Here is a 14,555-nt window from a genome sequence, read left to right as displayed (position 1 = left end):
TTTTCTATCTCTCCTTCTGCCCCTGCCCCTCCCCACTCCATGTGTGTGCGCTCTCTCTCTGAAATAAATAAATCTTTAAAAATAAAATAATTTTAAATTCTAGTTTTATTTTTTATTTTTATTTTTTGAAGATTTATTTATTTATTTTAGAGCAAGAGAGCAAGCAGGGATTGGGGCAGAAAGAGAAGAAGACAAGCCGACTCCCCACTGAGAGGGGAGCTTGACGTAGGGCTCAATCCCAGGATCCCAAGAACATAACCTGAGCTGAAACCAAGAGTTGGACACTCATCCAACTGTCCCTCCAGCTTTGTTTAATAAAATAATTTAAGGCCTTAAAATTTGCTCTAAAAAATAAAACTCAAAAAAGTATATAATATAATGCAAATTTACTGCCTTATTACCTGAAAAAAAGAGCTTTGATAAAACATAACATAGACAGAGTTAAACGCATGTGACAGGCCAGAAGAATGTTTTCGTGACCTGTCACAGAAGTAACTTGAACAACATGAAGTGCCAACAAGGAGGAGACCAAAGGAAAACAAAAAAATAAAGGCCATAACAAACACGACTGATGACAGGCAAAAGATAAAGCAACATATTATGAGATCCCTAGCTTCACTAATAAGAAAATGAGCACTTCTATGTAAGTCTTAAGGGCACAGGAAGGCCTGAGTTTGGCCAGCTCCAGGGCAGATGGTGAAGTTGGCTTCTCTTCTTCTTCTTAAAACCTGGCCAGTTGAGCCTGGAAATCATGTCCCTGTGTCCCTGGAGCAGTTAAGAGTGTAGTCCCAGAGATTAGTTGGAGAAGACATCAGTTCCTGCCTGCCCACCCCCCAGGCTTGTGATTCAGGGTGGTCCTTTCACACCTCAGACCCTGTCTTCCACCTTGCAAGGATTTGCAAGATACACCCTGCCCCCGATGGCAATACTTGCCAAACCTTGTGTCTGTGCCATGTGGACCATCACTGCAGCACTTTATATAAAAGAAAACATGGTGATGAGCATCTCTACTCTTTTCAGTACCTCTGGCTTTTTTGCTTTATTAGAATTTGTTTCCAAAGAGTTTTAAAAGTGTGTGTGAATTCAGTTTGTCAGACTTATGTGGAAGTGGAAATGTTTGCAAATGGCATTTGTCATTCATGGATCAATCAACAAATACTCTTGTTGCTCAAGGCACAGAGCTAGGGGCTATGGAGGAGGATCTGTCAGGATCAGACCAGAGTTAGTTGGGGGAATTCAATATGGATCCCAAAAGGAACGGTATAAGACACATCACTTACATGCTGATTAAGAGACCTTACAAACTGTATTTTATCCAATTACTGATCCCTAAAGTTTTCTGCATTCCCAACCATGGAAATGCATAGAACAGCTAATTTTATTGTTCATATCCTTGTCTTATATTATTATTTAAATGATCGTTTCTGTCTCTTCAATTAAAATGCAAACTCCACTTCAACTGTATTCTCATTCCGATTTTCAGGGTGAAATGAACTACATGTAGGCTGAAAAGATTTACCTTTTACTTATTTTTTTTTAATATTTTATTTTTAAGTACTCCCCACACCCACGTGGGGCTTGAACTCATGACCCTGAAATATGGACTTTATATGGACTGAGCCAGCCAGGCTCCCAATTTACCTTTTTATTCTTAATAAAAGACTAGGTTTAGAGTTGAAGGATTTCAGATTTTCTTTCTTCTTCATCAACATGCGCTTACTGACCACACAGATGGAAAGTAACTATAAATTTATAGTATGTGTGAGTTTATTGGGTCTAAAAATGTGTGTCATTATTTATATCTTACTGTAAGAAAGACCTTGTCTGGGGAGAAGAAAAACAGCCTCAGGCTGCCAAACATGGTTGATATAATTATTAGCTAAATAAAGACTGAGGTTTTCTTCCTGCTAGAACATAAATATGAATTTATTATTGCACACTTTCCATGTTTCAGAGTCCCTGAGCATTGTTTGTAGAGTGTTGTCACCAGGCATGCTGGGTGCTTGTCATTTCTCTGGACTCAAGGCCCAGGCATGAGGGCTTGTAAAAGGTACCACTCAGGGGCACCTGGTGGCTCAGTCCATTGAGTGTTTGCCTTCAGCTCAGTTCCTGATCTCAGAGTCTTGGAATAGAGTCCTGTGTCCCACTATCTGCTCAGCAAGGAGTCTGCTTCTCCCTCTGCCCCTCCCCGCTCAGATAAATAAATTAAAAAAAAAATTTTTTTTTAAAGTGCTATCCAGGTTGTCTTTTCACAATCTTTTGAAGACAAATCTCTTTGATCTTGGATGTGAAAGTGAATTGTTTTTCCCCCTTATTTCCAGGGAGAAGACAGAAGACAATGAGAAAGCAAAACAGCAGCCTACAGGGGGATGCTGAATGAACTAAGACATTCATTCTTTTCATGAAAATACAAGTGCCTACTGTCCATTCCATACAATGCATAGTTCCTGGGGTCCAAAGATCAATCACTATAGTAGAATTCCTACCCTCTAGAAGCTCAGAATCTAGAAGAGTCTATTGTGACTTAAGCCAATGACAAAGACTGGTTAAAGTCAACTGGTTGAGTCATTCTGCCACTGGGTTGCTTTGTGCATCTTCTCTGGTCGATGCTGCTTGTGGTATGATGATTATCCTACTTTGTGTCCATCCACTCTTTTTTTTTAAAATCTTATTTAATTTCAATTCAATTAATTAACATATAATGTATCATTAGTTTCAGAGGTAGAGGTCAGTGATTCATCAGTTGTGTACAACACCCAGTGCTCATCACATCACATGCCCTCCCTAATGCCCGTCGCCCACTTACCTTTTATCCATCTCCCCTCCAGCAACCCTCAGTTGGTCCCTAGCATTCAGTCTTTTCTGGTTTGTCTCCCTCTCTGCTTTTGTCTTATTTTTTTTTCTCTGCACCCCAGGGTAGACGAATCTGTTTACTATCCCTCAATACTACCCCTCCCCATTGCAGTTCACAGCCCAGGCAGGGGTTGGATCCCATCGTTATCCTGTCTCCACCTGTCTTTCCATCCTCTCTGTGGTCCTGCTCTCCTTTCTTGCACAGAGCTGTTCACTCAGCCCTCACTTCTTCAGGGGGATTTGCTCTATATGTGAGTATGGATGGGGTGTGTTTGTGCAGGATGTGAGTTTAGGGTCCTCCCGAATAGCCATCCTGGACCTTCCTATGCCCACCCATTTTTGTGCACCTTTCCATTCCCTCTACCCACCTTTCTTTGTATTCATCATTCAATCTTTTATCTCCAGGCTCTTGACCAGCTGGTCAGGCCATTCATCACTGTGTCACTAGTCTTATATATATTCTGCCCTATGGTCACTTCTCTCTCTACACCACGGATGGCCAAAGCTCTGCCCATTTCCTTCTCCCTGTCTTTCACTGTCACCTGAGTGAGGCTATGGTCAGCTTTTGTTATGACCTTGGGGTTCTTTGCCTCTTCGATATAGGGACAGACACGAGGCCAAGGATGGTGCAGGGAGCAGTTAGTGTAAGATTATGCCTGAGCACAAGGAAAACAGCCACAGTAAGAGAGTTACCAGCATCTTCCCCCAGCAAAGGCCAGGGAAAGCTTTAGAAGGGGCTGAGTGGGAAAGGAGTGACATCTAGGCACATAGTGGTGGGGAAATATGGAAAGTTGGGGGCAATTGACAGAACATGCTTTTTCATACATTGTATGTATTCAAGTCTTCACCCCTGGGCATGATTTTTAGCATGATAATGAGGGGAAGGAGGCCCAGTGTGGCTCTAACTGGTCTGGTCTGGTTTTTGCAGGAGCAAGCCAGTTGTAAGTTGCGCCCTGGAGCTTGGTTCAAGCTTGTGGCTTTTGTCTTTCTGAGTACAAGAAGCACCTGCAAGGTGGGCTGGGAAGTGGGCTGGGAAGTTGGCTACCTGAGGGGGCCTGTGGTTTTCTGCAAGTTCCTCTCCTGTAAAAGAAGTGCCTAAGAACAGGGATCCCTGGGTGGCGCAGCGGTTTAGCGCCTGCCTTTGGCCCAGGGCGTGATCCTGGAGACCCGGGATCAAATCCCACATCGGGCTCCCGGTGCATGGAGCCTGCTTCTCCCTCTGCCTGTGTCTCTGCCTCTCTCTCTCTCTCTCTCTCTCTCTGTGACTATCATAAATAAATAAATAAAAATTAAAAAAAAAAAGAAGTGCCTAAGAACAGAAAAACCGCAAATGGGCGGCAGATTTTTAAAGAACTTTTATTTTGAAATGGGCTAAAATTGTAAGGAGATTAGGGTCCAGGGTGACTTGGTGCCAAGACCAAGTTTTTGTCTTGTGTTTTTGTTTTTGTTTTTTGTTTTTTGTTTTTCCAGGCAGGTGCCTCGGAATCCCTGAGTCTCACTAACAGCTATATTCTGAGCCAGTCTATGCATCATACCCAGCTTCAGTTCCCACTCTCCTGCCGTACAGAGTATGCCAGAGATCCACAGGGATGACAGGATGATAGTCCCTTCTGAGGAAAGTGCCAGTGTGTTTTACTTCTACTGGAAATAGTTGTATCATGTTAGCCAAAAGCATGCCTTTGTTATCTTTATTTGAAAATGGATTGTGGGTTAGAGAAATGCACATGACTGCCACATTGGCAAGGGGTGGACTGTGGGAGACCTGACAGTGTCCCTTTGGCTGGACTGGAAAACGTTTCCCAGAGTTCCCTTCCAGGAAATTCCCAGTACGGTGGGGCATGAAGGGTGTTTTTGTGCACAATCTGGAGGGTAGGAGTCAAGTGGCAATCATTTTGCCCTTATGCTGGAAGTTCAGGGCAGGTACTTGTGTTGGCACATGCAGGTTTTGAAGCATGTGCACACACACATTGCTACTTACCTCCTAGCTCAGCTCATGGATGTGAGGAAGAAGTAAGGGCTGTATCTGCTCTTTGGGTTCATCCTTGTGGGTTCATCTGTTTTTCTTGACTAATATGTAAGTGTCCTATTGCTGTATAACAATTTACCAAAATTTCATGATTTAAAACAACATGAATTTATTATTTCACAGTTCTGGAGATCAGAATTCCAAAATACATCTCACCTGAACTAAAGTCAAGGAGTCACCAGGGCTGTGTTTCTTTCTGGAGGTTCTAGGGGTGAATCCACTTTCTTGCCTTTCACAGCTTCTAAAGCTGCTTCATGTCTTCCTAGGCATGTGGCCACCTTCTTCTACCTTAAAAACCATCAATATCACCACATCTGTCTCTGATCAAGGCTGAAAAAGAGCCTCTGCTTTTCTGTGCTTACATTTGGTGCATCCAGATGATCCAGATGGTCTCTCCACTTCAAGACCCCTACTCTTAATCATATCTACAAATACCCTTTTCCTTGTAATGTGACATATTCAGAGTTCTGGGGATTTGGATAGGGGTATCTATGGGGGCTGTTACTCTGCCCACCACAGCTGGCTCATCCACCATTGCCCCACCATCAAACAACACTTCTTTGTCAAGATGCCTACCCAAACATGGCCTCCTCCATGTCTTTCAGGCCTGTTCTCCCCCTATAAACTTCGATTCTTTATTGCTACTCCTCCAGCACCCTAAACTCAACATGTATGAAGCAATGCATCTTCCTGCCTGGCTCATTGTCCCTTCTGATGCGAGTCTTCTCCTGTCTGAGTCTGTATGTTGCTCCTTTTCCTAAAGATGCATCTGATCAGCTTGCAGTACTATACATAACAAAATAGAATAAATCAATAGATAAGCAGGAAGGATTAATTGTAAGATATGGGCAGAAAAGTAAAGCAAGAAGGAGGTAAGGCTAGTGCACAGTATTGTCTCTGAAGTAATGTTCAAACACCAACATAGGCTCACAGGTATGGCTCTGAGTTTCCTTGATGTCAGAGCAGAGTAAATTAGGATCATTTACAAGAATTTTTTTAAATCATTTTTGGCAGCAATTTTTATTTTTATTTTTTTATGATTTATTCCAAATACCTCCAAACTATAATATGGACTAAAGCCAAAGTGTTCCTAAAATCCCATCTCTCCCATCTTGGTCTTTGAACACATCAGGGTAACTCCAGCCTTGTACCTTTGCATTATCTTGTTCCTTATCCCGGGGCACCTTTGCCCACAATCCACACTGCCTGCTTCTTCTTTTCCTTTGGTGATTGGCTTACAGGCCACTTACCCTGCACTTTCCACTTCTCTTATACTGAGTTACTTTTCTAGGCCACTATTATTGACATACTATGTATTCAGTTCGGCCACCCCCATTTGGAGGATTCCTAACAAGATACACACGGCAGCCCACATCCCATATGTGTAAATGTCTTCAAGTTAGAAGTCAACCTAACAAAAAGTTAAATGAAATATGTTCTGCTATCCTTTCTGACAAGTGTATCATTTTAAAAAACAAATTAAAAATATGGTTTTGAAATCGCTGAAAGTCATTCGAAATGAAAGGCAACTGAAGTGATTGAGCACTACTCACATCTGGGTGTTCTGTTCATGGACCATGCACATTGTATTAGTAATAAAATAACATACACATATATAATTTGTAAACTACTATACGTTTATTCCATGTGATTTATTTTTCTTTTTCCTTTTTTTAGAAAGATTTTATTTTATTTTATTATTCATGAAAGACACAGAGAGAGAGAGAGGCAGAGACACAGGCAGAGGGAGAAGCAGGCTCTATGCAGAGATCCCGACATGGGACTCGATCCCGGGTCTCCAGGATCACGCCCTGGGCTGAAGGCGGTGCTAAACCGCGGAGCCACCCAGGCTGCCCTATTTTTCTTTAAATATAGTTTTAACGAAACTGATATTCTGTAGACAGAAATGATTCAAATAATTAAACAGTAAACTATCATTACATTTGAAATGTACTTTAAAAAGTCCACTCAAGGGGTCCCTGGGTGGTTCAGTGGTTGAGTGTCTGTCTGCCTATGGCACAGGGTGTGATCCCGGAGTCCCAGGATGAGTCCCACATCGGCCTCTTTGTATGGAGCCTGCTTCTTCTCCCTCTACCTGTGTCTCTGCTTCTCTTTCTGTGTCTCTCATGAATAAATAAATAATCTTTAAAAAATAAAAAGTCCACTAAAGAAAATATAAAAATTTTGAATAATTAAAATTATTTCCAATTTTAGTTTATAAATTCTATTCTATTTGAAATATCCAAAATTATCTGTTAGAATGACAAGGTAAAAATACAAATTATAATGAACAATTCATAATTTAAATTAGAAAATCCGTAATGTCTATTTCTTCGGTTTTGTAAGAAATTTATTGAATCTCATCACATATATTTAGATAAGTGTGACTACTTTTTGTCACCAAAGTCAGGATTAGGTTTTGTTCCTGGGTTCACATCCTGACTTAGAAATACACAAATACAACAGGGGACTCCCAGCCACCAAAGCAACAGGTGTGAGAACCAACCCTGGTTTGTTAGATGAAAGCCAGGAACAAAAGGGAAATACAAGAGGACACAAAGCACAGCTGGGAACATACCTCCTCAGGGAAGAGTCTGTGACATTTATGATATAGGAGGGGAAGATTTTGATACAGTGGTAACAACTGTGTTCCCCTCTTTCTCAGATATTTCTGCCATTCAGAGCACCCCCCCCCCCCCGAAGCCAGTCTCTGTTCACTGCTGCCCTTATTTTATTATCTCACTCACCAATTCCAGAAGTGGCTTTCCTTCACTTCCTTGCTCCTCACACAAGAGGGAAAGTCAGCTTGGCGAGGGACGTGGCCTTGCCTATCTTGGCCACTGCTCAGCCAGGCATGAGCTCCAAGTCAGGAACAATGTGTACTCATCTCCATGCAGATCACACATTTAGTTTTTATTAAAATCTTCAAGGTGAGTCTTTTCATTTGGCATGTGAGAAAATGGAAGTGCAGAGAGCCTACAAAGTTATAGGTGACGGAGCAAGGACCTGTCCAAACCTGGCTGACCTCACAGCCTGTGCCTGCATAGCAGAGACCAGGGCTGTGTCTTTAAGGAGCTGACGTGAATAGCCACAGCTAGGAGGGATTGCCCTTCCTATGTGTTCTTGCTGCTTTCAGCTTCTTTCTGGATAATTTCGTCATTGTAATCAGGAAATCACCCCTAATTCAGGAGGATCTGCTTATCTTCCCTGGTGCCCTTTCTTCTCCTATAAACTCTTTGGGAGCGCAAATGAGTGTGATGTTCAGAACATGCATGTTGCATGATCTAGAACTGGGTTTTTTTCCTTTTATAGCGAAGATCTCTTTGTAGTACTGGCTTTACTTGCCTATACCAACACTTGCGCCAAGATAGGTGAGCATTTTAATACCAAGCCATCCACCTCTTGTGAACTCGGACATTGCAGTCCAGACACTTCAAAAAAGGGGTTGTTCTTGACTGGCTTATCAATTAAGGAGTAAAGTGTTGGGTTTGTTGAGAATCATCTGCTGACTTTAACCAAAATGAAACCCCAGTAGTCACTTAGAGCCAGAACTGAATTTACAGGAGAGCAGTGACTGGATTGACAATTCAGTGGGTATATTGCAGGATCAACTCTGCTGGGCGTGGTCCTGGGGGCTGCAGGTGCAGACTTGGACCCATGGTCTTGTGTCCTTAAGATGCTCATTTTCTCATAGGAAAGAAAGACAAACAGATACAAGACCAGAAGAAAATGGCAAGCATTATTTGTTTTTCATCTTTGTTTCTTCAGCACCCACCACCCTTCTGGTGCAAAGCGACCATTTACTGAATCAAATAGGATGCAAGAATTACTAAACCACACATGTATTATTTTGCAAAGAACAAGCTAAATTCACAGGATTTCAACTACTCGTGTTATACCACAATAGAACATGATTTCCAGGGAAAATGTTTACTGTTTTCATATAATAAATACATATTATTTTTTACTATTATAAGATAGCTGAATTTTTTTATCTCACCAAATTAGAACTTTTCAAATCCATTTTTCCCATATTATAGGCTATCAAAAACAGAGAGTAAGCCTGTAATTTATATTTTTTGTAAATTCCTACACATACTAATGATGGGCCAGTTCAATTACACATACAACCAACAGCATTTCAATTTCAGATGCATGTTGTTATCTGAGTGTCAAGATTAAATAAAAACTGGTTACCAAAACAAAACAAAAAACACCTGGTTACATTTCTCAGTTCCCTGCAGTGAAGTTAACCATTTGAAGAAGACGTTGGAGTCTAACCTCAGGCCATGTGTCTTAGCTGTCAGCAAGGTTGCCCTGATGAGATTCTCTCCTTGCCATGTGTCTGCTAGCCAAGATCCCTACAACAGTCATCCTAAAAGGAGGGGATTTGGGGGGATCATTAGAGGGATTGCTATGTCTTGATACCCTACCAAATTGAGATTATCATTTATGTTTGGGGGAGAAAACAATTTCTGACAATTCCTTTTAAAAAGTTTCAATTCTCTATTGCCCCTGGCTTATTAATCTCAGAGTGTGAAAAACTAGACCTCTCTTTCTCTGTGTATTTGCACCCATATTTTCCTGCTAACCATACCCCGATTTCCAATGGCCTGAGGGAGGCTTGTGTGTAAAAGGCTTCTCTCCAGGTTTTCCCAACACTTGGGGAAAGGCACATGTTTCAGAAGAGCAGATGTTTTCAGCTCTGGCATCAGGATCAAGTCAGAGTGGGGGAGGAGTCTGTCCCAGCTCCTGCCACAAAGTTACACCCTGAGAAATGACTGCCAGGAGTAGGTTGTTTCTAAACATAAGATCAGTTGATATATTCCTTCCAGGTAAAGATGATGCTTTAACAAAGCAGAAGAAAGCAACTGCATTTCAAAAGGAATATGCTCTGTAACAAGAGCATCAGAAGTAAGTGCTTGGAAAAGTTTTCATCAGTGCATTGGAGTCATTGAGGTGGTGTTGCTGACATAACCTCACCTTTGAAACCATTTATATTCACACACTTTAAAAATTGGAAATAATTTTCTGCCCTATTTAATAATCTTTCAAATAAGGACTTTCAGTGAGTTTTAATCCTATTTGTTTAAAACATTGAAAAGCTTGCACATTCTAATTACACGCTGAGAGAAATGAACTGACATTTTAGTACAAAGACCAGTTCAGTTGAATACAGAACAATTTGGTTTCACAGGTGAGTTTTAACAAAATTTGGCATCATCAGTTGATGGAATTGGTAAATAAGTACTATAATTTAGTAAATTCTGGATTACTTTATTGGACATCATATAGTCTCATGAGGTTTCTTTTTTCAACTTAGCAGCCAGTAAACTGGAATTTGAACTGGAATTTCACAACACATTGAACACAAAGTGAGAAACCAAGATTCCCAAATGCAATAATGATATTTCACAGTATCCCAGTAGATTTTTAAATTACAAATTTGAATCCCTATCCACTTTAATTCAGCATCAATACTTCAAGGAACCTATCCTAAAATAAAATTGCACAAATATCTGTGTATTGATATTCAAAGGAATTAATAGTAACATTATTTAAAATAGAAAAGCAAGATGGAAATACAATTAAATGTCTAACAAAAAGGGAATTAGATCATACATTTTGATAAAAATATACCTGGAATAATATGTAACTTTCAGAAAGCAGGAAGCATGATTATAGAGGTTGACATGCAGAAGATTTACAGTGTAAAGAAAATGAAACACTTAAACTGTCAAGTGAAAGAGCCAGTTACCTACCAGTCTGAATACCTTTATTCTTCTCACTGTGTGTATATATGTGTGTGTGTGTGTGTGTGTGTGTGTATGCAAGTGGAAACCCAGATTTGTATACTTAAGAGTAAAAGGGACTGACTCCATTTGCATATTCGTGAACTAGGCAGTCAGTTCAACTCTTCCACTAAGGATTCATAGAACAAAATATAAAGTATATGTTATAAAAATGTGCTGGAATGCAAAGGAGACTTAGCAAAGTATTGGATTATTTGGCCAAGACTAGTTATATTGGCTACATAAAGAAAACAGGCTTTCAAAAAATGCATGTAGAAGAAACAAAATTCACCCTAAACCCATCTGGTTGCCTTCCTCAATTCAGCAGATGGAAACTCTGCCCTATAGATAATCATGATCACTTTTTCTTTTCATTCATGTGGCTTCTTCTTGTGTGCCAGGTTATCTTCAATTTTTGTACCAGGCATTTTACTTACAAACATTATTCACAGGAAGCCTGGGATCATATCATCTTCCTCCAGAAAGGATTTTTATTAACTTTTCCTAAGCACTTTGGACACAACAATCTAGGGTTGACTTCATCCAATTTCAGAAAGCAATTGTTTTCTGAGCCTCCAGGTGACTCAGTGTTGGGCTGCAGCCTGTGTAAATACTGGTTTCCTAGCATGCAACCTCTCTTATTCCAATCAAAGGTACAGGTGGTTTATCAAGACCTCACTTTGGGGGATCTCTCTCACTCCAAATTTTGTTCTCCTGGGCTAAGAAGTTGGGCAAATCAACTGTTTCACCTCTTAGCCTTGTGTTCTATAATGGTAAATGTTCCTGGGTGGAGGTAGTCCCAATCATCAAGCCCACCCTTTTTTGCTGATAGAAAAGCAGACCAAAAAGTCATTAATGATGTACAAAAATGAATAACAATCAACAGACATGGCCTGACAGCCAAATATTAAACACTTTACCCACCAAATGTAGAAGCACATTTCATTTTTCAAGCATACATTGGTTGCTTACAAAAACTAACCCAAATATGATTCCTCAAGCAAATCTCAAAAGGATTAAAATTATACAGCAAATAGTTTTGACCACAATTCAAGTAATCAATAAATCAATAAAAGTATATAACTAGAAAATTGCCTTATATGTGAGTTAAGAAACACACTTCTAAATAACCCCAATATAAAAAAGAAAGCATCATGCTTAAATTGAATGAAATTAATACCATATTCAAAACATAGAAAATAATATCATTTTCAAAACATAGAAGACTCAGAAATTCATCATGTTAAAAATGCCTTTACTAGGCATAAAAGGATGAAAATTAATGACCATATTAAAATGCTTTTACTAGAAATAAAAGGCTGAAAATTTTCAAAATGAGAATTTAGAAAAAGAAAAACAATGTAAGTCCAAAGAAAGTCATTCAAAAGAACTATAAAGATAAAAGCAGAATATAATAAGCAAACAAAGATACCTTTTTAGTAGTTAAACCTAAAAGTTGATTCTTTGAAACCATTTATAAAATTGATAAAATCCTATAAACATGATGACATATTCAGTATCAGGAATGAAAATAGAGAATATAACCTTTAGATACTAAACTTGTAAAAATTGTATTAAGAATAAGAGTATGCCAAGACATATTAAGATTTAAATGAAACATAACTTTCCAGGAAAATGCAATATAGAAAACTGTGTAAGAAAAAGAAAAAGTTGAGCTTCTGAACAGTCCTTATCTTGAATCTGTATTTAAATCCATTCTTAAATAATACTAAAGATTCACATGACTTCACCAGGGAATTATAATAACTAATCAAGAAGAAATTATTTCAATCTTATACAAACTCTTCCATAGAACATAGAAAGATAGAACACTCATCAACTAATTTCGTAAAATCAGCACAACCTTGATGATGGTGAAATCCAACTAGGTTATCACACAAAAGGAAAATTAGAGGCTGCTTCACACATGATCCTAGATGCAGTATTTATGAAATGCATGTTAACAATTATACATGAATCATGAAAAATATGACCTAAGTTAGAGGTTCTAAAGTTGGTGAGTTATCCACTAGGATGGTAGAGATATAGATTTATTTTAAAATACTTTATTTATTTATTCATTAGAGAGAGAGAGAGAGAGGCAGAGACATAGGCAGAGGGAGAAGCAGGCTCCTTGCAGGGAGCCCGATGCAGGACTTGATCCCAGGATCCTGGGATCCCAGGATCTCACTCTGAGCCAAAGGCAGATGCTCAACCTCCTGAGCCACCTAGGTGTCCCTAATTTTAGTTATTGATGCTACCATGAAAATTAAAAACATGATGCATATTCTACATAAAAAGAAAAAAATGGATAGAGAAGATGTGGTACACACACTCACACACACAATGGAATATTACTCAGCCATCAAAATGAATGAAATCTTACCATTGAGCAGCGTGGGTGGCTCAGCAGTTTAGTGCCGCCTTTGGCCCAGGGCGTGATCCTGGAGACCCGGGATCGAGTCCCATGTCCAGTTCCCTGAAGTGAGCCTGCTTCTCCCTCTGCCTGTGTCTCTACCTCTCTCTCTCTCTCTATCTCTCTCATGAATAAATAAAATATTTTTTATTAAGATTTATCTGTTTATTCATGATAGACAGAGAGAGAGAGAGAGAGAGAGGCAGAGACACAGGCAGAGGGAGAAGCAGGCTCCACGCAGGGAGCCCGATGCGGGACTCGACCCCGGGACTCCAGGATCACGTTCCAGGCCAGAGGCAGGTGCCAAACCGCTGAGCCACCCAGGGATCCCCAATATATAAAATCTTTTTTAAAAATCTTACCATTTATATCAACATGGATGGAACTTGAGGGTATTATGTTTGTCAATCAGAAAAAGACATTTACCATATGATTCCATTCATGTGGAATTTAAGAAACAAAAGAGATGATCATAGGGGAAGGGAGGGAAAAATAAGATGAAACCGGAAAAGGGGAGAAACTGTAAGAGACACTGAACTGGAAACAAACTAAAGGTTGCTACAGGGAAGGGGAGTGGGGGGACCAGGTAACTGGGTGATGTGCATTGAGGAGGGCATGTGATATGATGAGCACTGGTGTGATATGCAAGTGATGAATAACTGAAATCTATATATGAAACTAATGAAACACTTATGTTAACTAATTGAATTTAAATAAAATAAATTAATAAAACAAATGAAATGAAAAAACCTAATGGAGAGGGGAAGAAACAGAAAATCAGAGAAATTAAAAGCACAAAATGAGATGGTAGAAATAAATCTAAATTTTTCATTCATTAAAAGTAAACAAATAGGGGCATGGGGGTGGCTCAGCCAGTTAAGTGTCTGCTTTCAGCTCAGGTCCAGCTGTCAGGGTCCTGGGATCCAGCCCTGAGTCGGGCTCTGTGCTCAGTGGAGAGCCTGCTTCTCTCTCTGCCTCTGTCTGTCCCCCTCCCTCCTTCCCACTCATGCTCTCTCTCCCTCTCTTAAATAAATAATAAAATCTTAAAAAAAATAAACAAACATGAGCACAGTCTCCACCTAAAAGACTAATGTTTCCTGATTAGGTTAAAAATCAAATCCAACTTTTTACCAAGGACACATGGATGACACAGCAAAGGGCTGGGGGAGGAGGTCCAGGAAATGCTAGGTCAACATCAGATTTATGTGTACACTGATTAAGGGGGAAAATCTAAAAAGACTAAGTTAAGGCGAAAAGCTTTCTTCGAGGGACACAATGATAAAAATATCAATTAATTAAGAAAACATAATTCTAAGCCTTTGATATTAGCCTAGATTATTCTCTTAATTCCTAAAATTTACCTCTTCTTGAAGACCAAGGCTGGGGCAGAGAGTGGTGGGGAGAGGGTAGTTTCTCACTTGCACCGCAGGTAAGAGAGGGAGGTCCTGGCTGGAGAAGCCCTCTGAGT

General features: G+C 39.8%; 1 long non-coding RNA gene across 3 annotated transcripts in view; it reads left to right on the top strand.

The window, feature by feature from the left end:
- Nucleotides 1–9,035, top strand: part of LOC125754327 (uncharacterized) — a 56,430-nt gene extending 47,395 nt beyond the window's left edge. The window contains exons 4-6 of one of the 3 annotated variants that reach the window (XR_007408254.1): nt 2,322–2,618; nt 3,782–3,865; nt 4,324–7,140. This is a non-coding gene — a long non-coding RNA (uncharacterized LOC125754327). Of the gene's footprint in view, nt 1–2,321; nt 2,619–3,781; nt 3,866–4,323; nt 7,141–8,573 lie in introns of those variants that run through there. The other 2 variants (XR_007408256.1, XR_007408255.1) reach the window with 2 other exon arrangements.
- The last annotated feature ends 5,520 nt before the right edge of the window (nt 9,036–14,555 follow it).

The sequence above is a fragment of the Canis lupus genome, chromosome 34, assembly GCF_003254725.2.
Source record: "Canis lupus dingo isolate Sandy chromosome 34, ASM325472v2, whole genome shotgun sequence".
Lineage (NCBI taxonomy): Eukaryota > Metazoa > Chordata > Mammalia > Carnivora > Canidae > Canis > Canis lupus.
Note: the sequence above shows the minus strand (reverse complement) of the source record. Positions and strands in the feature narration are given on the sequence as shown.